Source organism: Protopterus annectens, chromosome 5.part0 (genome assembly GCF_019279795.1).
Source record: "Protopterus annectens isolate FY-2018-M chromosome 5.part0, PAN1.0, whole genome shotgun sequence".
NCBI lineage: Eukaryota > Metazoa > Chordata > Ceratodontiformes > Protopteridae > Protopterus > Protopterus annectens.
The window spans coordinates 1,015,040,117-1,015,062,891 of NC_056735.1; positions in this window are offsets into that span (position 1 = coordinate 1,015,040,117).

Sequence of the window (22,775 nt, forward strand, 5' to 3'; positions counted from 1 at the left end):
AATGATGTATAGTTGTGAGGTTATGGATTACTTGTAATTCCATGTGAAATAATGGTGCAGTAATTTGCGATTATATATTACTAGTCTTGGTATAATTATATGTACATAATAGTACAGTGCTAAGAGGTTAAGAATTACTAGTCTCGTATAACTGTGAAATAATGGTGCAATGCCACAATGTTATGGATTAATAGCCTTGCATAATTCTATGCAATTAATGGTGCAGTCCAATGAGGTTATGGATTAATAGTCTTGTATAATTGTGAGTGAAATAATGATGCAATGCCACAAAGTTATAGATTAGTAGCCTTGCATAATTATGTGTAATTACTTGTGCAGTGCTTTGAGATCATGGATTACTAGTGTTGTATAATTCGGTGTGAGATAATGGCACAGTGCCATGAGGTTATGGATTACCAGTCTTGTATAATTGTGTGTGAAATAATGGTGCAATGCCACAAGGTTATGGATTAATAGCCTTGCATAATTCTTGGTAATTAATGGTGAAGTGCTATGAGGCTATGGATTAATAGTCTTGTATAATTGTGTGTGTCTGCCCCTTTAAACTCTAAACTTTTCTCTAACACCTGCTTCCCCTCCCCCTCTACTTCTCTCTCTCTACTCACTTCTCCCTTCTGGCCCCATCCCTCCTCTCCACAAGTTGCACACCAGAGTTTACCACAGTGCTTGCCACATATGTCATTGCATTGAATTGTCTTGATCAGTTATCTCTTACTAAGCCATCATATAAACAAGTTATAAGTAGTAATTCCCTGCTTCCTAATAAATTGCTCTTCTACTCCCTCTGCTAGCTCATCTGCATTTACACTCCCTTGCCCCACTGGCACAGCTTCCCAGATTGCAATGAGCTGTCTTTGTAGTTTACATTCTTTCACTCAACCTGCCTAAAGCTGCACAGACTTCCACACGTAGACCCTCTTCCCATGGCTACACTTTTCGCCTCACTACTCTCCTGAGCCTACCTCCCAGGGAAATGGCCTGATAGCCCTCCCTCCATAGTTATAAGCAAAGTGTAGTTTACTCAAATAAATGGGCACCCAATCTAGTCTCTCTGTACTACTGCCTTCTAACCCTAACCATACTTACTGATTGTTTTCTTGGTCTCTAGTCTTCCTGGACACTGCAACCCCGCTCCATTCACCCTCGCTAACACTCAGGCTCACTTTGCTCCCCTACCCTACCCCCATTCTCACCCACCCCACTTCAATTACATTTTTTCTCTTACCACTATAGCCACACCCCATAGCCCACCTCTACCACTACATCTCTATCCAATCAAAGTCCTTCTCTTAATTTTGTAACAATACCATGCCCACCTTCTCCCAGCTCTCTTTCCACTTACTATTTCCTCCTCCCCAAAAGTCTACCTATCACACTGACTGCTATCTTATTTCTTTACTTGCCCAAACTCTAACTTACTCCGTTTAATTAAATCACCATCTCCACAATCAGCCTATCTCCTTTAGTCCTATTCACTCCCCCAACCAACCTAGACCCATTCCTACTGCTCTCCACCCCTCACCCAGTCAAAAAATTACTACGCTCCTCTCCTACTCTTTCACAGCTAGATCCTCCTATCTGAACCCACCCTCCTGCTTCAACACTCTTAAACATGCTTCTACACTTTCTCCTCTTAACTCCACTTCTTACAATTCTGACTTTTTCCACAACCTACCTTGTACCCCTCACTCCTTAGTCCTCTAGTCCCAACCTACCTTACATTTACTCTAATAACTCTACACCAAACACCTTTCACATATTTTCTTCTCTATTCTCCCACCACTACATATACCTCTTCAGACTCAAACCATCCCCCCACACAATACTACCCCCACAAACTCAAATCAAAATTTCTTCCACTCCACCCCTTGAAGAATGCTCAATTCTTCCCCTTCCTTTCTGAACTTCTTGCAGGAGACATATATCCAAACCCTGGTCCACTAACCCAATCCTCTGATCCCTCTATCCCACCTAACCACACCCTTACCCAAACACCCACCCAACCTCTGCCTACTCCTTCTACTAAGTACCTAAAAATTCTAGGTCTCAATATTCATAGCTCTGCAAATAAACTCCCTGATCTCCACTCCTGGCTATCATCACACTCTCCTGACACCCTCTGCATCTCCGAAACCTGGCTAAAACTACACATATCAAATATAGAAATCCTCCCCCGGCTACAATATCTTTCACCAAGACAGGCCTTCTTAAAAAGGTGGAGGGGTAGCTATCCTCTACTCAAGCAATATCTCTCTACACCCACTTCCTTTCTTGCCCGCAAGCTTCCACCCAGTAGAAATACTAATAGTCAACTATAATTTATATAACCAGAAAAAGATAGCTATAGCCACTATCTATATACCATCCAGCAACAATATCCCTACAATTGAAATCTTTTTAGCCTGAATCTCCCAAACCACCTACTATGAAACCATTATTATTGGAGATGTAAACATTGACTGGAATTCTGTCACCACCCACTCTCCAAAACCAGCATTAACCTATATGGCTTCACCCAAATGATTACCACCTCAATTCGTGTCAATCAAAAATCTAATACCAGTACCACTCTTGACTGGATACTTACCTCCCACCCCGACCGATCTTTTAACCCATCTATTCTCCCTGACACATTAAGTGACCATCACCCAATCTCTATAAATCGTCATCTATCTCAACCTCTCAAAACTCACATCTTTAGAGACTGCCACAACCTATCTAAATTTAGCCCAGATTCTTTTAATCAAACACTATCATCCATTAACTGGTCTTCACTCCAGTGACTTCCCTTGGAAGATGCAGTTCTGACTTTTAACAATATCTTTCTTAATACTCTTAACTCCCAAGTTCCTACTAGAAAAGTGCATGTTAAAACAAACTTCACACCATGGTTGACTAAAGACATACTTTTCCCCATGCAAAAAAGGGACTCCGCATGGAAAACCTGGAATAAACTGAGAACCCCCTCCACCCTCCAACACTATAAAACACTTTGTAATTCTACACAAAAACAAATCACCCTTGACAAGAAAAATTTTTACATGAACCCTCAGGTAAAATCTCACTCCAACCCCAAAATATTTTGGAGTATTATCAACAAACTCCTGCACCCAGGTAATCTCTCCCTCCAACCCCTTTCCAAACTGCACCCCCCTAGAAACTGCAACCTCCTTCAATTCCTTCTTCATAGACTCCATACAAAAACTAATCAAAACTAACACAAATGCCAACCACAACACCACCCCTCTCCTCAACCACACCTCCTTCAATATCAAGCCTATTCCCACATCTGTTATTAGATCCCTACTCTCCAAACTTAAACCCTGCTCCCCCTCAATAGATAATCTACCCCCCAGGTACCTCAAAATAGCAGCCCCTCTATAGCCTATCCTGTCTCCATACTTATTAACTGCTCAATACAGGAAAACCTGGTTCCCCAAATATGGAAAAATTCATACATTATTCCTTTACACAAAAGTGACAACTCCACCGAGCCCTCCAGTTTCAGACTTATTGCTATCCTGTCTCCTATCTCCAAAATCCTAGAAGAAATGTATTCATAAACAACTCATGGCACATATAATGGAAAATAACCTTCTAACCCCTACTCAGCATGGCTCCAGTCCCCACCACAGTGCCACTACTGCTCTACTATCCTTCACTAACTGCATCTCCTCTTCTCTAGATAACAATAAACTTGTATCTTTCTTGACCTCTCTAAGGCTTTTGATACTGTCTCACATAACCTCTTGCTCTCCAAGCTCTCCTCCTTTAACCTCTCATCCTCCACCCTTAACTGGTTCTCTTCATACCTATCCAATAGAGCCCAATCTGTCAAATGGGTGTCTGCCACTTCTCCATTCCTTCTCGTTCCAACTGGAGTCCACCAAGGCTCCATCCTTGGGCCCCTACTATTCAACATCTTTACTAATGACCTCATCCAATCCTGCCCCCACTCTAAACTTATACAATATGCTGACGACTCCACAATTATCTTCACTCCAGACAATCTAACCCACCTATATGCCCTCACTCAAAACACTTTACATTCTGTCAAAAAATGGCTCACTACTAACCAACTCTTACTTAATCCTAACAAAACTAAACTTCTTCTCCTCCTTCCCAAGTCTCTCTGATACATCAAATCTTTCTTCTCAATCTCCTCCCTAAATAATATTAATATCATGGCTGAGTCTAACACCAAACTACTAGGAGTACTCATAGATGACAAACTTAAATTTGATACCCACATCCACACCTGTATCAAAAAGACCCACCACAAACCCACCACAAACTCGGACTACTATATAGAAATAAAAAAATTCCTTACACAGGACTCCAAAGTCTACCTCCTTCCTTCATTACTTTACTCCGCCCTTATCTTCACTAATCTCAATAAAACCCTCTTAAATAAACTTCAACTAACTTACAATAAAATCGCCAGGATTGCCACAAACCTTCTCTACTGGTCTCACCACTGCCTTGCACTGAAAATACTAGACTGGCTAGAGCTACAAAACCAACTCCTCCTCCCTCAACTTAACATGTTACATTCCATTCTGCTACAACCCTTAGCTTGCCCCTCTCTATCATCTATTGTCTTTCCCTACATCACTAACCATGAACTTCATAGCTCAGACCAACATCTGCTCCAAGTATTAAAACCTAATAAAACCATACATAAAAGTCTTTACAGTCATGCAGTCACCTTATCCTGGAACAAGCTCCCTCGTCAAATCAGAGATCTCCAAAACACTCTCACCTTCAAGATTATCCTGGAGAACTACTGTCCCTATTATAACCCCACTTGAATTCTCCCTACCTTTCTACCCCCCCTGCCATCCATACCTATAAAACCCCTGTTTCCGTCCCCTATACCTCACTCACCTAACTGTAAACTTCTCCACCTCCTTCTCTGTACCTTTATAACTCCCACCCTCATCTTTCCCTTCATTTTCCCAACCTCGTCTTTCTGGCCTTGACTCTATGCTACTAGAATGACTGGCCTTCCTTCCTCTCCTTCCTCCCTCTTCTTTCATTCTCTCATCTAACAGCCATATTCAGCTATAGGCAACAACTTATGTTTTTATATTAATCAGTAAATATACCTTCTCAAGAAAGGCTAACACAAACAAGATTTCTCTCTTTACATGTTTTGCTCAATATCTACACAATTCTTCCTTTTTGCATAGTCATCAAATTTGTAAACTTTTGCAAATCACATTTATAAATAAAGTTAGTAACCGAGAGTGTGCTTTTTACCTGTGCAGCCGTGATTACAGAAACTTTGCATTCTTCCAGTATAGAGATGGGCCCTTTAGGGGGTGAGAAAGGGGTAAAGTTAGCACTGAACCAATCAGCCAGGATTTCTCCTTTCCTAAACTTTACTTGCTAGTTGTTCCAGTGATCAGATTTTGCTGATCCCTGGGCTTTGTATTTGGTTTCTGTGTTCCTCCATTTTCTTGTGTGGCCAGAGGTAGTTTCTTTACTCACCAGTGGGAGTGGGGAGTACTGAGCTGCTTGTTTGTCCTCAGAGGAGTGGTTAGAAGCAGCAACTTGTAATTTGTTGGCCATTTTGGGTCATTTCCTGTTTTTTCCAGCCCCCTGCTATAAAGCACGCTTTGGCGGGCTTTTCTGGCATTAGAGAACTTGGCATAGCTCCTCGTGGTCCCCTGCAGAGTTCCTAAGCCAGCAGAGAGCAGAAAAAGCAACTTTCTTGATCATAAGTATTTTTAAAACTTTTTGTTTGCATTTTTCGATCTTTTAAGCTTTTTGACTACTGTTTGTGCCTTTATTACTGTTTTATTGCCTTATTTTCCTGTGTTTGTGAGCTTATATTGTTGATTGCACTTGTGGGCTAAAGTATTGCTTAAAAGTAACTAACAGGCTAATACACTCAAGTGTACCAGCTTTTGATAGCAATTTAGTCGAAAACAAAGCATTTACTGCATTTTTTCCTGTCTGTTTGAAAAAAAAAAAAAAAAAATATTTCTCCTTTCCTAAACTTTACTTGCTAGTTGTTCCAGTGATCAGATTTTGCTGATCCCTGGGCTTTGTATTTGGTTTATGTGTTCCTCCATTTTCTTGTGTGGCCAGAGGTAGTTTCTTTACTCACCAGTGGGAGTGGGGAGTACTGAGCTGCTTGTTTGTCCTCAGAGGAGTGGTTAGAAGCAGCAACTTGTAATTTGTTGGCCATTTTGGGTCATTTCCTATTTTTGCAGCCCCCTGCTATAAAGCACGCTTTGGCGGGTGTTTCTGGCATTAGAGAACTTGGCATAGCTCCTCGTGGTCCCCTGCAGAGTTCCTAAGCCAGCAGAGAGCAGAAAAAGCAACTTTCTTGATCATAAGTATTTTTTAAACTTTTTGTTTGCATTTTTTGATCTTTTAAACTTTTCGACTACTGTTTGTGCCTTTATTACTGTTTTATTGCCTTATTTTCCTGTGTTTGTGAGCTTATATTGTTGATTGCACTTGTGGGCTAAAGTATTGCTTAAAAGTAACTAACAGGCTAATACACTCAAGTGTACCAGCCTTTGATAGCAATTTAGTCGAAAACAAAGCATTTACTGCATTTTTTCCTGTCTGTTTGAAAAACAAACAAAAAAACAAAAAAATATTTCTCCTTTCTTAAACTTTACTTGCTAGTTGTTCCAGTGATCAGATTTTGCTGATCCCTGGGCTTTGTATTTGGTTTCTGTGTTCCTCCATTTTCTTGTGTGGCCAGAGGTAGTTTCTTTACTCACCAGTGGGAGTGGGGAGTACTGAGCTGCTTGTTTGTCCTCAGAGGAGTGGTTAGAAGCAGCAACTTGTAATTTGTTGGCCATTTTGGGTCATTTCCTGTTTTATCCAGCCCCCTGCTATAAAACATGCTTTGGCGGGCTTTTCTGGCATTAGAGAACTTGGCATAGCTCCTTGTGGTCCCCTGCAGAGTTTCTAAGCCAGCAGAGAGCAGAAAAAGCAACTTTCTTGATCATAAGTATTTTTAAAACTTTTTGTTTGCATTTTTCGATCTTTTAAGCTTTTCGACTACTGTTTGTACCTTTATTACTGTTTTATTGCCTTATTTTCCTGTGTTTGTGAGCTTATATTGTTGATTGCACTTGTGGGCTAAAGTATTGCTTAAAAGTAACTAACAGGCTAATACACTCAAGTGTACCAGCCTTTGATAGCAATTTAGTCGAAAACAAAGCATTTACTGCATTTTTTTCCTGTCTGTTTGAAAAAAACAAAAAAAACAAAAAAATATTTCTCCTTTCCTAAACTTTACTTGCTAGTTGTTCCAGTGATCAGATTTTGCTGATCCCTGGACTTTGTATTTGGTTTCTGTGTTCCTCCATTTTCTTGTGTGGCCAGAGGTAGTTTCTTTACTCACCAGTGGGAGTGGGGAGTACTGAGCTGCTTGTTTGTCCTCAGAGGAGTGGTTAGAAGCAGCAACTTGTAATTTGTTGGCCATTTTGGGTCATTTCCTTTTTTTCCAGCCCCCTGCTGTAAAGCACGCTTTGGCGGGCTTTTCTGGTATTAGAGAACTTGGCATTGCTCCTCGTGGTCCCCTGCAGAGTTCCTAAGCCAGCAGAGAGCAGAAAAAGCAACTTTCTTGATCATAAGTATTTTTTAAAACTTTTTGTTTGCATTTTTCGATCTTTTAAGCTTTTCGACTACTGTTTGTGCCTTTATTACTGTTTTATTACCTTATTTTCCTGTGTTTGTGAGCTTATATTGTTGATTGCACTTGTGGGCTAAAGTATTGCTTAAAAGTAACTAACAGGCTAATACACTCAAGTGTACCAGCCTTTGACAGCAATTTAGTCGAAAACAAAGCATTTACTGCATTTTTTCCTGTCTGTTTGAAAAAAAAAAAACAAAAAAATATTAATATTTCTCCTTTCCTAAACTTTACTTGCTAGTTGTTCCTGTGATCAGATTTTGCTGATCCCTGGGCTTTGTATTTGGTTTCTGTGTTCCTCCATTTTCTTGTGTGGCCGGAGGTAGTTTCTTTACTCACCAGTGGGAGTGGGGAGTAGTGAGCTGCTTGTTTGTCCTCAGAGGAGTGGTTAGAAGCAGCAACTTGTAATTTGTTGGCCATTTTGGGTCATTTCCTGTTTTTCCAGCCTGCTATAAAGCACGCGTTAGCGATTTAGCCATGAGCTGCTACCGTTGCACACTAGGGCAGCGCCCGGTTAACAGATTTAAACTATTAGGGCTACCTAAAGTTCACTCTTCAAATTTTCCCTTAAAACTACCTTCCTCAAAGTGTACTACTGTTCTATTTAGTGTATCCTCCAACTATAAATTATCTCTACTTGACTCCCAAGTAGACTATTCTCTATCCGTATAGCTAAGCACTTGCTCCTACAGTACTTATCACCTCGATACAGCACTCTTGTTATAGAAAGTACCCCAAAAAGCAAACCCCATTTCTCGGTCACCCACATCCCCAAAACCTTTTTTTTAAGTTTTTCTGTCTATTCCTTCTAGCATGCCGAGAGATCAGTTGCTAACATCCTCTCCTGCTCAGCTGGTGAACCTGGGAGTATTGAGGCAATGTTACAATTGCCTGATGTACACAGACAACCCTCTCCTCCTCCCACAAAACACAAATACATGCGAGATGCAACTATATGGCCAAACTGGAGGCTGAGCTCTCTCAACATAGGACTGGCAAGACCAGACAGGAGGAGAAGGTAACCACACACACTATAGTCCCAGTCTCACATAATACCATCACAACCTCAAATCATACACATAAACACACAAAGACATACTCGGAGGCTCTGATCAAAAATCTACCAAAACAGCAGAGGCCACCAAAGCAAACACTCAAACAACTACCAACTCAGAACACAACACCTGCATCACATAGACCACACAGTCAGAGTGTCAAGCAGTCACAGCCCTTAAGGCCAAACACTATGCCAGACACACTAGTCATTGGTGACTCCATAGTCAGACACACTGACGTCCCGCTCACCAGACTGAGTAAGGAGAAGGTCACAGGCGGGTGACTTAAACCTCGACATGGTTATTAATAGGACGTGCTGGAGGGATAGATTCATCACCCAAAGACTCCCTATGCTGTGGAACAAAATCCCGGTTTATGTGAGGCAGAGCACCTCGCTGGCCTTGTTCAAGAGGAATCTTGAACAATGGATGAGAGATCGCAGATACACCCCAGGGGTTACCTCAGTGTCACTGCTCGACAGAGGCACAGCTAAATAATGGGCATAGTTTCTCCAAACTAAGGGGTGGCGTAAGCCACAAAACTATGGCTAGGCTTATAAATGCCCTCGGGCAGATAGCCTAGTATGAACCTATGAACCTATGAACCTATGAACCTATGCTGACAGTATCAGTTGGCTCTGTATATTTAGTGCCATTGTGCTGTAACTCTGAGCAGATCTGAGTGTTGCCATTGAGATTCTTGACATACCTATAGATTGCTTTGTGGTTGTCTTTAGAATCAGTGTCGATTTTGTTTTCGTAACTAGCTTTGGAGGATTTTATGAGGGATCTCAGCTTCTTACTGAGGGCTGACCATGGAGTTCCACCAATCATGGGATTTTACTCTTTTTTTGGAACAGCTTCTTTCTTCTGTTGTAGAGTTTGTTTATGGCAGGGGACTACCAGATTGGCTTCCTTTTTTGGAGGATAGCATCTTGGTTCTATTAGGGATTGCATGATCCATGCACCTGTGTAAGTGCTTATAAAGTGCATTTGTATATGATTCAGGAGTCATACTTCTATTGACCGTCAGCATGAGTGTCATGAAGTTTGCCACTTCTGTCTTAAGAAGCATGAACTTGGCTTTGGAGAATTTTTTCATGGTGGTTTCCCTAATGAGATTAGCTTGTGGTCGGATCTGACCAATGAGGAATTGACCTCTGGTGTGTAACACCGGTTTCCCATGTTGGTAATGACCAGGTCTTGGATATTGCTGCCCCTGGTGGGGGTGTGGATGAGTTGATCCAAGGCACTGGAATTTATGAATTCCAGAAAACGTTGAGCATAAGAGTTGGTACATGAGTAGTTTTCCAGTTAATGGTGGGGCAGTTGAAATTGCTCATTATTAGGGTGTTAGGTTGTACCCTAATATTTTCCAGTGTATCAAGAAATGAGGAGTGGGAATCCTGGGGCATGGTGGTGGATCTATGACAAGCTACAATTTGGACTGTGGTCTTGCCCAGAGTTAGTTGCACTTGGATAATCTTGGATGCATTATACTGAGCAACTAGCCTGGAGGTATGGATATCCTTAATAAATATGGGCAAGCCTCCGCCTTTATTGTCTTGGTCCAGGTTAGGTGGCCAAAAGGTGTGGTATGAATTATAGCCTGGTAATGCAGGGGTGCTCTCTGGAGCCTTGAACCAGGTCTCTGTCACTGAACAGATGTTGATGTTCTCCATTTTAAGGAGTGCCTCGAGTGAGTGCATTTTAAGGTTTAGACTTCTATCATTAACTATCATTACCCTCAGATTTTCCTTGCTTGTACCTGTTACGGTGGTGAATTTGTCATTTGAACATTGCCTAAAAAAGGCACTATAGGGGTGGCAAGAGCCTTAGCCAGTATCCAGAATCCCAAGGGTGATAGGTGCAGGCCATCTCTGGCAAAGCATCATGGTTTGTCGATCATGTCATCCCAGGCAGACAGATACTGGATCCCCTTAGAGTGACACCTGAAGCTTAGCCAATTGTTGAAGTCAATAATTTTGTCCTTGTACTGTGGTATCATTCTGGGTGATGGCAGGATGCTACTCAGGGATAGGGTCATACCTGCCTGGGCTACAAAATCGGACATCTCCTCCATGCCTCTTTTCATATAGTCCAGGGAGGTATGTCTCAGGTCATTCACACCAACATGGACAATCACAGAGTCATATTTGTACTTGTACTGGAGTGACCTGAGTGGATGCATTATGTGGCGGATCCTGGCACCTGACAGACAGCTGACAGTAACTTTCTCCTTGTTTAGCCTGGAGAGTGGAACATCAGTGTGCCTGACTATAGAGTCACCTATAACTAGAGTGCTGGGTACGTTGTTATGCCTTATGGGCTGTGGTTGAGTGGCACACTGAGTTTGTGGGCTATGTGTCATTTGAGTTGTGTTGGGGGTGGAGTTTGCTTGTGTTTCTGGTCTGGAGGTCCCTGTTGCTTGGGTAGATTTTTATTGAGAGCCTCCATGAATGTAGGTGTGTGTTTTATGTTTCTATATGCGTGTTTTGGTGGTGTAGGTTTTGAGGGACTGTGGGATGAGTGTGGTGTGGTGCAAGTGTTTACCTTCTCCTCTCCTAAGGTTATGGATTAATAGCCTTGCATAATTCTATGTAATTAATGGTGCAGTAGTATGAGGTTATGGATTACTAGTGTTGTATAATTCTGTGTGAAATAATGGTACAGTGTTAAGAGGTTATGGATTACTTGTCTTGTATAATTCTATGTAAATAATGATACAGTGCTACAAGGTTGCTGTCTTGTACAATTCTATGTAAATAATAGTTCAATGCTGTGAGGTTACAGATTAATAGTTTTGTATAATTCTATGTAAATAATGGTACAGTGCTGTGATGTTATGGATTATTAGTCTTGTATAATTCTATGTAAATAATGGTACAGTACTTCAAGGTTGGGGATTACTAGTCTTTTATAATTTTGATTAATTATGATGCAGTGCTACAAGGTTATGGATTACTTTTTTGCATAATTCTATGTATATAATGCTGCAATGCTACAAAGTTACAGTTTACTAGTCTTATAATTCTGTGTGAAATAATGGTGCATTGCTAAGAGGTTATGGATTACTTGCTTTTATAATTCTGTGTAAATAATGATACAATACTACAAGGTTATAGATTACTAGTTTTGTATAATTCTATACAAATAATGGCACAGTGGTATGAGGTTTTGGGATACTAGTTTCGTATAATTCTATGTAATTAATGGTGCAGTCCTATGAATTAATTGACTACTGGTGTTGTGTAATTCTATGTACATGATGCTGTGCTACAAAGTTATAGATTACTAGTTTGTATAATTCTATGTAAATAATGATGCAGTGCTATGAGTTATGGATTACTAGTCTAGGTGTAATTCTGTGTGAACTGGCAGTGTAGTCTTATGAGGTTATGGATTAGTAGTCTAGGTATAATTCTGTGTGAAATAACAGTACAATGATGCCAGTCTAGGCATAAAAAATAACAGTTTAATGCATTAAGGCTATAGACTATTTGTATAGGTACTGTATAATTCTATTGTTTATACCATAACTGCTTTTAGAGAAAGTGACATGGACATGCATTTCCATTCCTGTGCAGTTATCTGCAGCTGCCAAATTCATAACCAGATATCCAGTAGTTTCAAGCATCAGCTATTGTTATACCATAAAAAATCATTCTTCTGTTATCTTTACAACAGTATTTTTAAACCACTATGGTCTATATGAAATTCATTCTTTTCCCTTATTTAGATGTACGAGTACCAAAAAGTGTGCTAGAGTTAGCATTCATATAAATTTTACAAAAAAATTATCTTAGAACCTAGCCTAAGAAAAATTGGTCATAAAAAAGATGTTATTTTCCAAAGAAACACATGCAATTCTCTTAAGCAAATCAAACTAGTTATTGTTCAAGAAAAAAATATGTTCTCTTTTCCTTCTGCCATCACTACTGTCGCAAGCTTTTGACATACAATTAGTTTTTACCTGCTGCTGCATTTATATTTCCATTGAAAATAACTTATAATCTGGGTATAACAATATGTGATAATATCAGTTACTTAATGCTTCTATCACTGCAATTCTTAACAGAGATTGCTGTAAATAAGTGCCTTGCCAAACCAACAAGTAGAGCTACATATGTGATCAGTTCTAAGTAATAACATTGTTTGCTGTAAGCATTTCATGGTCATTACCCTTTATAGGTCTCTTCTGAGAAATTTACATACGCAGCTTCCAGATCTTATTTAAAATGATTATATCTGTGCAACACATGATTTAGCCTTATTAATTTCACTTAGAGAGACTCACTGCCAGCCTTACTGTACATGCAAAAAAGAAGATGGTAAGCAGTAGTTACAACCATGGTTCCTACCTTGTGGTTGTCTTCAACATCTTAGCACAATAACCTGTAAAAATAAGAACATAGGGATCTCAGCAAACACATTATATGGAGGTCAGTAATCAGCTGCTCAAAACTCATGTTATATATAACTGATTTTCACTTAGTTGATTGAAAGAGCTTTTTAATGCTTCTTGCTGCTAAAGGATTATGCAGGTATGAAACGTAGTGAATGTTAACCTATCTGAAAATTTTAACAAATTTGTGTGTAACCCCCAACAATATTTACTTTATATGTTCATTGCATCATCTTATAGTAAGTAGTGTTTATGACATGAAACCCATATTACTGTAGAACATATCTTAACAGGTCTTATAAATTTATATGGGGTAATAAATTATATTCTGGGTTTCAGAGAGGCTGACATAAGTTTACATAATTGTATTGTGAATACTTATGCATGTCTATTTGCACAAAAAAATAAAAGCTTGTTTGATGTAAGCATAATTTTACTATAATATACATCAATTGTATTTTTATTTCAATTAAAATCTAAGTTCACTTGTTATGGGTCTGGCAGTTGGCACAGAGGTCAAAGTTAAAAGCTATAATTCCTATGCCTTCTGTGTAACCTTTAGCAAGTCACGTCACCGAGCATTGCTCCTGGGTCAGCCAAAAAGGACTGAATGTGCACTGGGGCTGCTAGTTACTAAACATGACTTTTATTATCATAACTAGGTTAGAGACTTTGATGTATAAACTTGTGAACATTTATGTGAACAATTTTGCTGTTTTGTGTCTGGGTTACCTTGCAAAATATTCACTTACAGTAAACTTTTTTCTGTGCCTTTCGGCCTTCTCTGGTCTCTAAAGATAGCAACACATATGGTACCTTCAAAAACATTATCATAGAAATGATTTACCACCTGATATTTTGGAATTGGTAACCAACTCACATTGTTTCATGCCCCATCAAAATAATTTATTAACCTTAACACCATTTTCAGCATCCTGACAGATTCACCATTGTCATAACATTTGAATGACATCCATTGTACTATTCCTGTTTCCTTATTTTATGTACCACTATAAAATGTTGCTTCTTTGTTCATTCTATACAGCTTCCTGATCAATCCATCAACTGAATTTTTGTTGTCCTGAGTCTCCACAGAAGCGGACCTTAAACTGAATAAATACAATAGTAAAGTAATAAAATATTGTATAATGATTAAATTAATTTCTTTATGCAAATTATAACTTCATAGTTTTTCCATAATGATACTAATATTTGTCCCAGTACTTTAGATTCCATAATGATACTAATATTTGTCCCATTACTTTAGATTGAGCTATTTTATACATCTTATCCTTGCTCTTACAAATGCATTTATATTTACTAAGTGCTTTGCTGTAAGAGAAGAATATAACCATTTAATTGAATGCATACTTTTTTTTCATTTTGACGTAGATGTTCCTACCCTTCATTTCAGTTTAAATGGTAGTGTATTGTGATCCAAGCTCTGGAGACATGCAGAAAGCCCATAATATTCATGCAGAAAATCCACATTTCCATTCAAGGTCTCCAGATTTATTATTCCGTCTCTATATCTTATATCTTTCAGTTTTTCTCTTACTATACCAAAAATAGCATATGCATGTATGTATGTATGTATGTATGCATGTATGTATGCATGCATGTATGTATTTATAGGTCCATAGCTTCATAGGTATTTACTAGACTAATGACCACAAAAGCCTTTTTAAGCCTAACTATGCATCCCAAAGCTCTGACAAGTTCTGATACCCTTGACAAGAGTAAGCAGGGGTTTGGGAGATGAAACATTTACAAGCAGGGGCCTGGGACAGGAATCATTTACAGGTTGCCTGTGTCCATTAGAGACACAAATGTCACACTAAGGATGAATTTCCTGTTCCCCGTCCAATTGTCCAAATTGCACTTGATTGGATTAGGGAGGAACTCTGCTTCACATGGATGGAGAGCCTGTTCCATAGACAGGGTTGTCTCTGGGATATATACCTGTCTCTCCAGGTCCTATTTATATCACAGGAAAGCTTTAAGTCTCCAGAATGGGTAATTCTGGTGCTGTTTGTTTTGTGGATGTGAAGGAGGCCCATCAGAATGGGGTTTGGCAATGCCCTGTATGCCAGTCATGGATCTCCCCTCAAAAGCCTGTAGGAGTCAGAATATAGGATAGGGCCATGAGGCAGTTTGCAAAGGACATTTTACTTACACCCTGTATTCTTTTAGTGTGGAACCTATGTAGATGTTCCAGTTGTTGAATATGCCTGGCTAGGTACATACCAAAAGGGGCATTGTACTCAATGATAGATCTGATTAATGCCAAATACAGTGGGACAATGACTTCCTTAGACTTAGATGCCATACCTTTGTTTATAAGTTGCACAACATAGAATGATTTCCTCATTACTATAGACATGTGATGGTCAAAGGCTAGATTACTATGTGAATTCCTAAGTCTCTGACTACTGGATCAACTCTAAGGGATGTGTCAATATGATAGTTACTAGGGATGTATGACTTCCCAAAGGACACTATTATGCATTTCTTGACATTTAGTTTTAGTCCCTGGCTCTGACAACAATTGTTTGTCTATGTTAGCCCCTCCTGGAGAGCATTTGTGTCACCGCAGGATTCAATGACAGCTCCCAATTTACAATCATCTGCAAATTTAGTCATCCATAGACCACTGACATTGGTCTTGATGTCAGAGAAGTAAATGCCAAAATGGTGCGGTCCAAGGACTGGTCCATGAGGGACTCCACTTGTAGCTACCTCTTTGTAGATGTGGACTTCCCAATTCTAAATTCCTGAATCTTATCTGTGTGCCAGTTGGCTATCCATCAGGTGATATCCGAATTTGTACCTAATCTCTTGAGTTTGGCAACAATGCCTGAGTGGGGTATTCTGTCCAATACACTGGCCAGGTCAAGGTAGGCAGTGTGAACCATTTCTCCCTCATTCATTGCTTTGGTTAACTTCTGAAGGAAGTTCACCAGTTTGAGTAGGCATGATCTGCCTTTAATTAAACCAAACTGTGTTGATTCCAGTGTCTGGAGTTTTACTATATCGCTGTTGATTATTTCCAAGATAATTCTTACCACGGCTTTGCATATGGGTCTAGTGAGACTTATGGGTCTGTAGTTTGCAGGGTATGTAGATTGGCCATATTTGTGCAGAAAGATGACTGTTGCTGTTCTCCATTCATGAGTCATGAAGCCTGTCTGGAGGACACAGTTAAACAGCAATTCCAGAAGGCCTGATAGATCATGTGTCATGCTAGTGAGAAGGCACCCTGGGATATTGTCTAGGCCAATTGATGCAGTATTCTTGGCCTTAAAGAGAGCATTAAGGGTATGTTCCCTAGTGATAGCGGAGGAAAATATATTTGATGCTATTTCCTGAGGGAAGATTGATGTGGGGAGAGAGGGGTAAAGTTGGAGATGAATTTGTCGACCAGAAGGTTTGTGATATCCTGTGATGCCTACAATTTTTGCTGCCCCCAAAATTTGCAAGGACCTTAATAACCCTCCTATTCACCCTATTGTGGACAGTTGTGGCTCTGCCACTCAGGCATGTGCTATGTTTGTGGATTATAAATTAAAAGACATACTTAAGACTGAACCACAAGTTTGTAGAGACTCCTGGGAGTTCATAAAAAATACCAGTAACACCACTTATTTGGAAACTGATCTACACGTCTCCATTGATGTGGTTGATTTATACAAGGTGATACCACATGAAGTGATAATGAACTGGTTTCATGAGTTTCCTGAAAACAAAGGCTTAAACAATGTTCAGAGTAGTGTCCTAGAAAATTTGTTGGAAATTGCCCTTAACAACAACTATAATTTTTATGAAGGACAATTGTATTATTAAAACCAAGGTGTGGCCATGGGAGCAAATTTTGGCTCCATTGATGCCAATAATGTGATAGCAAAATTGAAACAAGCCTCGTGTTCAATGGCCCCTTTTATAGATCTGTGAGATTTTAAACCACATACCTGGATGATTTGTTTGTCATCTGGCTGGTTACTGAGAAGAAACTGATGTAATTTATGAACTACATCAACTCAGGCATGGAGATTTTGAAGTACACAATAAATAAGGATACGATAAATATTTCTTACCTTTTTTTTTTTTTGTCCAAGGACTTGAATAACATTCGTTATGTTTCATGGATTTATCGAAAGCCAACTTACTCCAGCTCCTTCCTCCATTTTCAGAGTTCTCATTACCTTGCTCAAAAGAAATCAGTAATAAAAAGAAAATTTGTGAGGGCTGCAAGAATGGTCATCCTGGAACAACACGTCTGGGAATAGTGTGCTACTTTGGAAAACATGTTTCTGGCAAGTAGTTACCCAAAAGAGTTTGTAACTGACATCAAGGAGGAAGTGGTGATGAAAAAGAAAAAGAATTACTACATCCCAATACTCAATAATAACAGTGCTGTTGTAACTGAAACTGGTGAAGAAGATAACAATGGAATTGACGATCTGTGGAGTGCCTTTATTACCGACTTTAACCAAAACCATCAGACTATAAGATGATACTTTAGAAGAACTGGGATTTATTTAAAGAAAACAGGGAACTTCTACAATCACCTTCCTGAATGCCCTTCAGTGGTTTCAGAAGAGGCCAGAACATAAACAAGATGTTAGAAGGTACAATGATTAACTACAATGCAACCAGTAATGTTGTAGAATGACCAAATGTGGGCGATGTTTGTTGTGTAAGTGGATCCAAGTGAGTGACTCTTTTTTGGATAAAAAAACATGTTCAGGCTAGAGGAAAATTATTTGATTGTACCAACAAAGGTATGATCTATACTGCTGTTTGTCAGGTATGTCCATCATTTAATATTGGAAAGACTGAACGTGCTTAAAACAAAGGATGTATGAACATCTTTATGATATATGAAAAGGCAAATTATGAATGCCCTGGCTAAACATCTAACAGAATTCCATGACCATTATTTTTATTTTGGGGTTGTCAAGCAGATCCCCACCAAGGGGCTAGAGGAGGCCGATGGCACTTATTTCTAGAAAGAAGGGAAGTATTTTGGCAGCTGGTGTTTCTAGTTTTTGTTTGGCCAGGTATTAATGAATGTATCTACATTTCCAGTCAGTTAAAATTAAAGGATTTAAGAAGATAATACAAGTTTGCCTTTAAGTGGGTACTGGCTCAATTTTGACACTTTGATTGGCTGCTGAGGCGTGGTCTTACATATATTTTTGGCCTTACTTCCTTGGATTTATTTGATGATGGTTTGTGATAAAACAAAATATAAGTGCTTATCTTATTTTAAATAATTTTCATTAAAGAGATTTTTAATGGTTCTATCCATTATTCAGCATATTCTGGAAATTTGCATCTTGTTCTGAGCATACTGGTATTTGTAAGCCATTGAACTTTTGTGGCTTACTTCAATTTGTGGTTTTGTTGCTTTTCTAACTTTCAAACCTCTTGAGTTTGGCAACAATGCCTGAGTGGGGTATTGGGTCCAATACTTGGCCAGGTCAAGATAGGCAGTATGAACCATGTTTCCCTTATCCATTGCTTTGGGTAACTAACTTCTGAAGGAAGTCCGCCAGGTTAAGTAGGAATGATCTTCCCTTAATTAATTAATTTATTTATTTCCAGTTTGATTACCGGGGAAGTCCACTGGGCTGTATTGCCCCATTTTCAGTGGAGGCCGGGGAGAAAAGCTCCAAGATGCATAATGCAGTTAATATACAAGTGATACAAAAGTATAAAAGATAAAAATATACAAAAAAGTTACAAACTAGCACATTTGGTCTCATGATATTTAACAAAGTTCATTGAGAATGAAGTTGAGGGCTATACAGTTTAATTTGAGGAAACACTCTAATGTATAAGGTTTGGCAACAATGTATGTATGAACATGTGTAAAAAGAAAAAAAATAAATAGTGGATATACTTTACTTACATTTAAACTGGGATGCTATTTACAATATTTACAAGGTTGAGTCATGTTAGAGTAGCTATAGGAGTTGTTGAGAGCATAGAGAGAGATAGGTGCCGTAGGAGTTGTCTGGAGGTTAGATAGACCCATAGTAGGACATCTAAGAGAGTTATAGAGAGCCCGGGAACCAGAGAGACAACCCACTGGGAGCAAATTCTTAGCATGGATTAGGTAGGGTGAAGGCAGGTACATTTCCATTTAGAGGACAGATGTTTGAAAAGCTGGCTTTTAAAGTTTTCTGAGTTTGGTATAGTTCTTAGAGTAGATGGAAGGGAATTCTATCTTAATAAAACCAAACTGGGTTGGTTCCAGTGTCTGGAGGTTTACTAAATCTCTATTGATCATTTCCATGATAATTTTTTCCATAGCTTTGAATATGGGTCTAGTGAGACTTATAGGTCTGTAGTTTCCAGGGTAAGTAGATTGGTCACATATATGCAGAGGGGTCTACTTCAGTCGATCGAACTTTTACAAGTTCGAACCACATATGGCCAAGACCATATGTTCAAACATGTAAAAGTTCGAAAACTGACGTACGCCCCCCTGCACCCACACACACCCCTTACTTAAATATACCAACTCTGAGATCGCACTACATTGCGGAAATGGGAGATCTTTCCTTTCCGCTCCGTACGGACATCTCCATTAAGTCAGATCTGACTTTTATGCATTCAAACATATAGTCTCGGCCATATGTGGTTCGAACATATAAACATTCGATCGACTGAAAGGAACCCATCCAGAGATATGACTGTTGCTGTTCTCCATTCACGAGGCATGAAGCCTGTCTGGAGGACACAGTTAAATATCAATTCCAGAATGCCTGATAGATCATGTTTCATGCTAGTTAAAAGGCACCCTGGGATATTGTCTGGGCCCATTGATGCAGTATTCTAGGCCTTAAAGGGAGCATTAAGGGTCTGTTCCCTAGTGATAGTGGAAGAAATTATATTTGATGGTATTTCCTGAGGTAAGGTGAATGTGGAGAAAGAGAGGGGTAAAGTTGGAGATTAATTTGTTGACCAGAAGGTTTGCAATATCCTATGATGATCTCCAAAATTCACAAGGACCTTTAATAACCCTCCCATGCATCCTATTGTGGACAGTTGGGGCTCTATCACCCAGGCATGTGCTAAGTTTGTGGATTATAAATTAAAAGACATACTTAAGACTGAACCACAAGTCTGTAAAGACTCCTGGGAGTTCTTAAAAAAATCAGTAACACACCTCTGTGGAGACTGATCTACTAGTTACTATTGATGTGGTTGATTTATATAAGGTGATACCACATGAAGTGGGAATGAACTGGTTTCATGAGTTTCTTGAAAACAAAGACTTGAACAATGATCAGAGTAGTCTCCTAGAAGATTTGCTGGAAATTGCCCTTAACAACAACTATAATTTTTATAAAGGACAATCGTATTATCAAAACCAAGGTGTGACCATGGAAGCAAATTTTGGCTCCATTGATGCCAATATTGTAATAACTAAATTGGAAAAAGCCTTCATGTTAAATGGCCCCTTTTATACATCTGTGAGATTTTACACCAGATACCTGGATGATTTGTTTATCATCTGCCGGGATACTGAGGAGAAGTTGATGGAATTTAGGAACTACATCAACTCAGGCATGGAGTTTTTAAGTACATAATAAATAAGGATAAGATCAATATTTCTTATCTGTCTTTTTTTGTCCAAGGACTTGAATAATGATCGTTATGTTTCAAGGATTTATCGAAAGCCAGCTCACTCAAACTCCTTCCTCCATTTTTAGAGTGCTCATCCCCTTGCTCAAAAGAAGTCAGTACTAAAAATAAAATCTGTGAGGGCTGCAAGAATGGTCATCCTGTAACAACACTTCTGGGAATAGTGTGCTACCTTGGAAAACATGTTTCTGGCCTGTGGTTACCCAAAAATGTTTGTAACTGACATCTAGGAGGAAGTGGTGATGAGAAAGAAAACAAATTACTACATCCCGATACTCAATAATAATAGTGCTGTTGTAACTGAAACTGGTGAAGAAGATAACAATGGAATCGATGATCTGTGGAGTGCCTTTATTACCGACTTTAACCAAGACCATCAGACTATAAGATGATACTTTAGAAGAACTGGGATTTATTTAAAGAAAACAGGGAACTTCTAGAATCACCTTCCTGAATGCCCATCAGTGGTTTTCAGAAGAGGACAGAACATAAACAAGATGTTAGAAGGTACAATGATTAACTACAATGCAACTAGTAATGTTGTAGAATGACCAAATGTGGGCGATGTTTGTTGTGTAAGTGGATCCAAGTGAGTGACTCTTTCTGGATAAAAAAACAACATGTTCAGGTTAGAGGAAAATTTGATTGTAACAACAAAAGTATGAGGCAAACAACAAACAAAGCCAAGTAAAAATCCAGATAAAAACTTGTTTCCAAAAGCAGGAAAACAGTGTGGTTCAGCTGGCCAATATAGTTACAAAATAAATGGCTCTAGTGCACTTCGAAGTAACCCAAGGACAGCAACAGTTGTAGTTCCAAAAGCAGGTTAAATCCTTTATTTTGACAAACAAACAAACTCTCCAAACAAGCGCTTTCGCCTGGTTGTACCAGGCTTTATCAAGTTGAATTAAATGAATGCTTTCTATCCTTTATATACTAAAAGCATTTGATCATGTGATGTTTGTAGCACTTGCTAATTACATCAATTAACAAAACTTGTGCTGTTAAAAAATGCAGTTTAAAAGTCTGTGTGATTCATAAAAAATACAAAATACAAAGTTGACATAAATATATGCTGACATAAAAATTCTAAAATCTACCAAGTTGGAACATGTGTATGCTCTTAGTTATATCATAAAAATATATACACAAAATAAAAAATGTTTTGTGTTCACTTTTAAGTTTTTAAGAAGTGTTTCACATTGTGAAAAAAATCAGAAGCCAAACATGGTCTAAATGTTCTTAGCTTGCTTAAACAAGCTCTCTATAGCTCTTCCTTTCTATGTAATTAATGCTTCTGTAACAAGTGTCAGGGAACAAAGCTTAGAATGTAGACAGTATCTATTTGTAAAAGAGAGGTTGAGCCCAGTCTCTGTAAGGTGAGAAGTAAAAATGATGGAAGAGAACCATACATTAAACCTGTGGATGTCTTCAGCTAATATAGTTAATGCAATTTGTCTCTATTTATTTTTAATACACTCTTCAAGCTAATACTGTCGTTAAGGCCAGGATGGTGGGTGGCATTTAACTTAATCTGCCAAATTAATTCGCGATTACATAAGTATGAGCTATACTGCTGTTTGTCAGATGTGTCCATAATTTAATATTGGAAAGACTGAACATGATTTAAAACAAATGAATTGTGAACATCTTTATGATATATGAGAAGGCAAATTATGAATGCCCTGGCTAAACATCTAACAGAATTCCACGACCATTATTTTTATTTTGGGGTTGTCTAGCAGATCCACCAAGAGGCGAGGAAGCCGATGTTACTTATTTCTAGAAAGAAGGGAAGTATTTTGGCAGCTGGTGTTTCTAGCTTTTGTTTGGCCAGGTATTAATGAATGTATCTCCATTTCCATTCAGTCAAAATTAAAGGCTTTAAGAAGATAATGCAGGTTTGCCTTTAAGTGGGTGCTGGCTCAGTTTTGATACTTTGATTGGCTGCTGAGGAGTGGTCTTACATAAATTA